Source organism: Sinocyclocheilus anshuiensis, unplaced genomic scaffold (genome assembly GCF_001515605.1).
Source record: "Sinocyclocheilus anshuiensis isolate Anshui unplaced genomic scaffold, SAMN03320099.WGS_v1.1 scaffold1247, whole genome shotgun sequence".
NCBI classification, from domain to species: Eukaryota; Metazoa; Chordata; class Actinopteri; order Cypriniformes; family Cyprinidae; genus Sinocyclocheilus; species Sinocyclocheilus anshuiensis.
The window spans coordinates 65,051-72,540 of NW_015537981.1; positions in this window are offsets into that span (position 1 = coordinate 65,051).

Below are 7,490 nucleotides of genomic sequence, written 5' to 3' on the forward strand. Positions count from 1 at the left end.
TTGCTATTACAGTCATGAATATTTATGTATATAAATATCCATTTAATAACTATTTGCTGTATATTGTATGTATTGTACACAGCCAAAATAGTATTTATTTGACCAAAATTTCAGAATTGTCAGCAAGCTGAATATCTAGATGCAGTGAATGTTTATATGGTTATGCAACAATGGTATTATAACATTGTTCTGAAAGTGTTTCCAACCAAACATCATCATTATAGATGTGGTATGGATTTCAGTATTCTAATAGAGTTAGAACGATTATTAAAACTTCTATAGTTATAGTTACCATCCTTGGTATGAAAGGCTCTTTATTCCTTAACCGATAAATAATATCCAGTACCGATCTCTAATGCAATTAAACATGAAAACTAATCCTCAGATTAATTTCTAAATGCATTATCCTGTGAAAAACAAGAGAAAAGGTCAAACAAACTCCATTTATTCTGGTCTGGTGTTCATTCATTCAGCTGTGACACCATAAACGCTCACGACATGAGATGATTGTCCCTTCAAATGGGCCTGATTGATGAAAATTGCATTTGCTTGACAGCTAATTAGCAACTTATGGATGTCTCATCACTGGCCAAGCTTGCAGTATTTGTAAATATGACATTTGCTGTCAGATCTTGGATGGACTATGACATGATAGTTTGATGAAGAGATGATCTTTATCTTCATCTCCAATCACTGTTGATGGTTTAATATGGAAAGATGACCTCAGCCAGACCACATCTTGTATTTTCTGGCTTCTGTAACGAGGTATTGAGGTAATTTCTTAACTAGGTCATAGACGGTGGGTCAGATACCTAGTTTACTCTCTAACTTTGTCTGTTTCTCCCTCTGCTCTCCATCTGTTTGGCTCCCTTGCTCTTTCTCTCTCTGGTCTGGAGTCTTTCATTAGCCTTTTTCCGTCGTCTCTCTGTCCACCCACTTAACTCTGGATAACCCCCTCCTCATTCTTCTGCCCGTGTGCACTCCCTTCCTCCTTCTTTCCTTCTCAGACTTCCTCTGCCTCCTTACCCAAGTTTGCAAGTTGGGGGGCTGTAAACTTGAAACATTGCTGAGGAGAAAAACATAGTTGTAATATTATTTTTTTTTCATAGTTATTTTTCCCACAACATCTACATTTTTTTTTTCTCTTGCCGTTACAGTCATGTACACTTATGTATATAAATAGCCATTTGATGCTTATTGTATGTATTATACACAGCCTAAACAGCATTTATTTGACCAAAATTTCAGAATTGTCAGCAAGCTGAATTTCTAGTGCGGCGAATGTTTAAATGGCTATTCATGGATGGGATGCTTCATTCTTATTCAAAACCTTTTGAATGTTGACTAAATATTTTCAGTACATTTTCACTTTAATAAGATTTCTCCACGAAATAGGCAAGAATAAAATCATGAATGGGCCATTCTCCATGATTCAATAACAACAAAGCACTTGAACGCAGCAAACTCATAATTACAACTTCAGAAGTGGTAAGTAGGACAATTCCGATAGTGCATGAAAGCAGCATAAACGACAGAAAGAACTGAACACAAAACACAGATAACCTGTGACAGTAAGATTCCACCATTGAAGAAACTTTCTAGACTTTCAGATCACAAATGTGAAGATATCTAACATTTCTAACAGTTCTAACAATTGCAATTTCACTATGGTTTTCATATCTCACAACTGCAACTTTTTATCTTGCAGTTGTGACTTTTTCCCCCCTCATAACTGACTTTATTTTAATCCTTATCTCACAATTACCCATTTTATTTTTCACTCTGTGAGGCTTAACGCTTCCATATAGGCCCATTCACACTAAGAAAGATAACAAAAACTATATTGGCATCCACACCAACAGACCATATCGCTTTGTTTATTCTAAGCGAGTGCTGTAGTTATGTCATCTATCACTTTAAATTTTCTTTAAACTTGAGGGTGAGTAAATGATGACAGAATTTTCATTTTTGGGTGAACTATCCCTTTAAAAGCTGGGTGGAATCTGATTGGCTGTCAGTGTTTTTATCGTTCATCTGCTGGAAAAAAAAAAATTCTGAAAATGATTCCAACCAAACGTCATTATCATTATAGTTGTGGTATGGATTTCAGTATTCTAATAGAATTAGAACAATTATTAAAACTTCTATAGTTATAGTTACCATCCTTGGTATGAAAGGCTCTTTATTCCTTAACCGATAAATAATATCCAGTACCGATCTCTAATGCAATTAAACATGAAAACTAATCCTCAGATTAATTTCTAAATGCATTATCCTGTGAAAAACAAGAGAAAAGGTCAAACAAACTCCATTTATTCTGGTCTGGTGTTCATTCATTCAGCTGTGACACCATAAACGCTCACGACATGAGATGATTGTCCCTTCAAATGGGCCTGATTGATGAAAATTGCATTTGCTTGACAGCTAATTAGCAACTTATGGATGTCTCATCACTGGCCAAGCTTGCAGTATTTGTAAATATGACATTTGCTGTCAGATCTTGGATGGACTATGACATGATAGTTTGATGAAGAGATGATCTTTATCTTCATCTCCAATCACTGTTGATGGTTTAATATGGAAAGATGACCTCAGCCAGACCACATCTTGTATTTTCTGGCTTCTGTAACGAGGTATTGAGGTAATTTCTTAACTAGGTCATAGACGGTGGGTCAGATACCTAGTTTACTCTCTAACTTTGTCTGTTTCTCCCTCTGCTCTCCATCTGTTTGGCTCCCTTGCTCTTTCTCTCTCTGGTCTGGAGTCTTTCATTAGCCTTTTTCCGTCGTCTCTCTGTCCACCCACTTAACTCTGGATAACCCCCTCCTCATTCTTCTGCCCGTGTGCACTCCCTTCCTCCTTCTTTCCTTCTCAGACTTCCTCTGCCTCCTTCGCTCTGTCGCTTCTTCACAAAAGACTCCCGGTGACAGACCTGGACTGGCCGCCTCGCTCTCGCATCCTGTCTTTTCTTCTTCTCCTCCGTGGCCTCCTCTCATCCCTCGCTCGTGTTCCTTCTCTGGCGCACACGTTCGCTGTGAAGAAAGACCAATTAAAATCCATCTTGTCTTCTTGCTGTCTCCCACCAAACTCTCTCTAGGGCCACTAATTAAAATAGAACCCTTTCTTTACCTCCCTCCATGTGTCTGTCTCTCCGCTCTCTAACCCTTCTCTCTCTCAGTCCTCACCTCTCTTCCTGTCTCACTTCGTCTCCGCTGCTCCTTTGCTCTGGTTCTCACCAGTTCTTCAACAGTCTGTCGTTGATCTGCACTTCTTAAATACCTGTGAACTTAGCTGCAAACTTTTTCTTTTTTCTATTCTTTTTTTCTTTCGGTCTGTGTTTGTCTCTAGTTCTGTGTCTTTCTTTCTTTCTTTCTTTCTTTCTTTCTTTCTTTCTTTCTTTCTCCATATTTTTTTTTCTTTCTGTCATTGTTTTTTGTTCATTGTCATTCTTTCTGTTATTTTCTGTCATTCTTTCTGTCTGCTTTGTCTTTCTTTCTTTCTTTCTTTTTTCTTCTGTCTTGCTATCTATCTACGTTTTCATTTTCTGTCTTTTTTCTTTCGTTTTCTTTCTTTCTCTCCATCTTTTTTGTTCCTCTCTTTATTTCTGTCATTTTTTTCTTTCCTTCTGTCACTTTCTTTCTTTCTTTTTTTTTCTTTCTTTCTTTCTCCATATTTTCTTTCTTTCTGCCATTGTTTCTGCCTGTCTGTCTTTCTCCATATTTTTCTCTCATTATTTTTGTTCATCCTTTCATTTTTCCTTTTGTTTATTCATTCTATTTTGTCCATTGTCATTTCTTTATTTTTGGTCATCCTTTGTCTTTCTTTCTTTTTTTCTTTTTTTCTTTCTTTCTTTCTTGTTGATTCTCTCTCCATCTTTTATTCTTTTTGTTAACCCTTTTATGTTTTTTTTATTCATTTATTTTTATTATTTTGCTCTTTGTTGTTCTTTCTTTCTCTCTTCTCCCTTTCTTTTTATTGATGGTGTCTTGTGCACACTTCCTTTTAAAGTCAACAGTGTGTAAACAAATGGGAATGTGAATTTATTTACCAAGCCACTAAGGGCCATTCTATGCTAATTCTTCCCCTATTAGCACAACTTGACTTTTGACTTTGTGTGTGTGGCAAGCGAAGAATGAAAGTCTCACTAATTAGCATGAAGCAGTTATTGAGAGCCATGGTCCGTATCTGCTTCTGTGCGAATCTTTTGACCTTACTGAAATCCTCATGGGTTTCTCTTTCCTTTCAGCATTACTGTGCACTATCGCTCGAGTAGCCTAACATAAAACTTGCCTAATTTACGTAGCTTGCCTAACTTTAATCTTTATTTTACAGTCACACATTGTGCATCCTTCTGTATCCTTCTATCCATATCATCAGTTATAACTATTTTTCTGACGCATTGAAGCATTTGTTTCTCAGCAGTGACTGTGTGACTGATCACTAACTCTTAATAATATTCCACGGAGCGGCCAAGCAAGTGCCGATACGAGTGTGATTCAGTGCAGATCTTGCTGACGCATCTGAAATCTGTTCTGTGGACTTGGAAAAATGCCATTTTAATGATTGATGACCATAACCATGAATTTCTCTCATGATAGAAATACACCCTCTAATATACCTCTCTTTCTCTCTCTCTCTCCCTCTCTTGCTCTCAGGTTAACAGGAGATGATTACTCCGTCCAGGTCAATCTGAGTGATTATCTGGATATACTGTGTCCACATTATCCTGCCGACCACCCGTCGAGCGGCCCTGTGGAGACTCTGGCTCTCTACCTGGTGGCTGAGGGCCAGTTCATACCAAAGACGCTTTAATATGTTGTGCGTTTTAATAGACCAATGACGACCGCACAGAGTAGCATTATAACAGAACTTTCAAATGTATCTAGTATGATAAAACTTTTTTTTCCCCACATACGCACGACCGGAAGGAGCGGAAGCAGTCGACTGTGGCATAATAAAAGCTCTGCTGCTTTCGAGCCGTGTGTCACGCTCGTTCAGCGGCCTCGTTTCGCTTCGACAGCTTTCAGCCTCACCCTGCTTCATTCTACTACGTTAATAAATCATTAGCTCATCCATGAACATGATTTCTGCCTGAGTCCCGGCTGTGGGGATGAAGACGACAACTCCCATGATTCCACACTCAGTCACGGCGTCATCAAACTATGCCTTTGTCTATTTGTTTATTTTGAATACGTGACCTCTAGCGGCGAAAATTACATATTGTGCCTTTAACCTTTAGAAAATGTTGACATTAACCTCAGGAGGTCAAACAAAATATATGGGCTGTTGAGATGAGATTTGCAAATGTTGCTACACTGTTGCAGTTGTAAGCAGTGTTATGCCCTTTGTAATGTAGTAACATGGTTGTGCACAAAATATGAATATTAGGGCTAAATAATTAGGGTTTTTGTCATTAAAAACAGTTATTTAAACAGTTTGCAGTTAATTAAAAAATAGTTCTTATTATGATAGGTAATTGAATATAAATTGAACATATTAGGCCAAAATGATGATGTTGTATAGTTGTAGTTTTCCCAAAAAGACCAAAATCACTCTATTGGGATATAGATATTTTATGCTTAAAACTAGCTGCTTTTAGTATTTTAATGCTAAATTTATTTTTAATTTATCTAACATGTTGTAAGAACAATTAGATTTTGCTTTTTGAAACTTTGGAAGTTTACCATATTCGATCAATGTGCCACAATCTGAAAGAGTCGTAATAAAATCCTAGGAATAGCATGATGAAGCCAAGAATAGAAAGAGAATCGATAATACTGTAGGAAAACAAAATAAACTGAAAAAAATTTAAAAACTAAAGCGTGGAGCGGCGGACGGAGGGTCTGCAGACACCGGGGTCTTCGAGGATGAAGGACAATGGTCGAAAGGGAGAGAGTAGAAGAAGAGGAGAGAGTCTCCTTGAAAGAAAGAGTGAGACAACAAAGGCCAGAGAGAGGGTGGGAAAAAGAGGAGGAGACAGAAAGGGGGAAAGTATCTTCACATAAATTACAGTAGTGCTGACCTGGACAATAGAGCATTGTTCAAGCATGAGACTGTATACACAGCAAAGAGCCATTGTGTCAAACTTCACGATCCCACCCCTACCCTAATACTCTGTGTTTGTCTATTGTTCACTTCAAAGAAAGAGTAACAATGTGTGTCTTTTTAATTGTTTAAGCTCAATCCTGTAGCTGAAAACAAGGGATCAGTGTGTCCGATCTAAATTCAAGTTGTAGTTTAAGTCTGTGTGTGTGTGTGTGTGTGCGTGCAAGAGCATTTGAGGATGAAATGGAAGAGATAACTACTAAAGAGTTGTGCTTTTAAGACAAACTGGACTTTAATACAGGAAGTACCTGTAAGTGACTCTCCCATTGGCTTGTTTCCTTTTAGATTAACAACATGGATCAAGTTTTGCACGAACTTGTGGAGTTCATGCAGCTTCAGTGTAACTGTAATTAAATCAACAGAGAGGCATGGGTGTCACGTTGCACACAAACGAGGGACGAGGAGACGCTGGAGAATATGTAGACAGGACTTTATTTGCACCAAGGAACCAAGGGAGACGAACACAGGAAGACGTACACGAAGACGTTCACGAAGACGTTCAACAGCGGACAGAGAACTTGGGACTGGGAACACATTTTATACACACACACAGGAGGAGGGGATGACGAGACACACCTGGGAGCAATAAAACCAAGGGAAACACCTGGGACAAATGAAATAAACTAATCAGGACAGGAACAGGAAACTAACCAAATAAGGGCATGGGAAGGCACATGGGGAGCAGGACACACACAAAACATGGAACAGAGTCTGACAATGGGTCAATGACATGATGATGATTTTTTTCTTATTAAAAGATACACTAAAAATGTTCATGAAATTCATACATTGACTGGATGCACTTCCAGAATGAGCATAGAAAAATATACAATAGAAAAATATACTAAAAATGTACATACATTTATACATTGACTGAATACACTTCTATGAGTGTGTTTTACTTTGTATTAAAATTAATGTTTTTTTAAATAAAAATATTTCTTAGAAATTATAATAATTTTTAAAAATGTGCAAAACTGCTTGTTAATATTTTAAAAACTTTGCCTGCCAAATTAAAGTCATGGTGCAACCAACATGCAGAAGAAATCAGGAAAGCTTATGACTTTTTATGACATGTTGGTTTATGTCATACAATGTTAAGTTGTGAAATGTCATGTGGTGCATCCCCAGAAATGTAATGATATTTATGAATTATTAATTCAAGATACTACTTTAAAAAATATTTAGAGTTATTATTGTGTAAGGAAAATATATTTTTACTTTTTCCTGTTTGAAAGCAATTCAATTTAAACTTTTTCTTGAAAACGGTATTTAAAAGAATTTCAAAACCACACAAAACAAACATGAACACAAAGAGTACTTTCTAAAAACATGGCACATTTTAAACTAGATTTCTACAAGATTTTTTTTGTTGTGTTTATCAT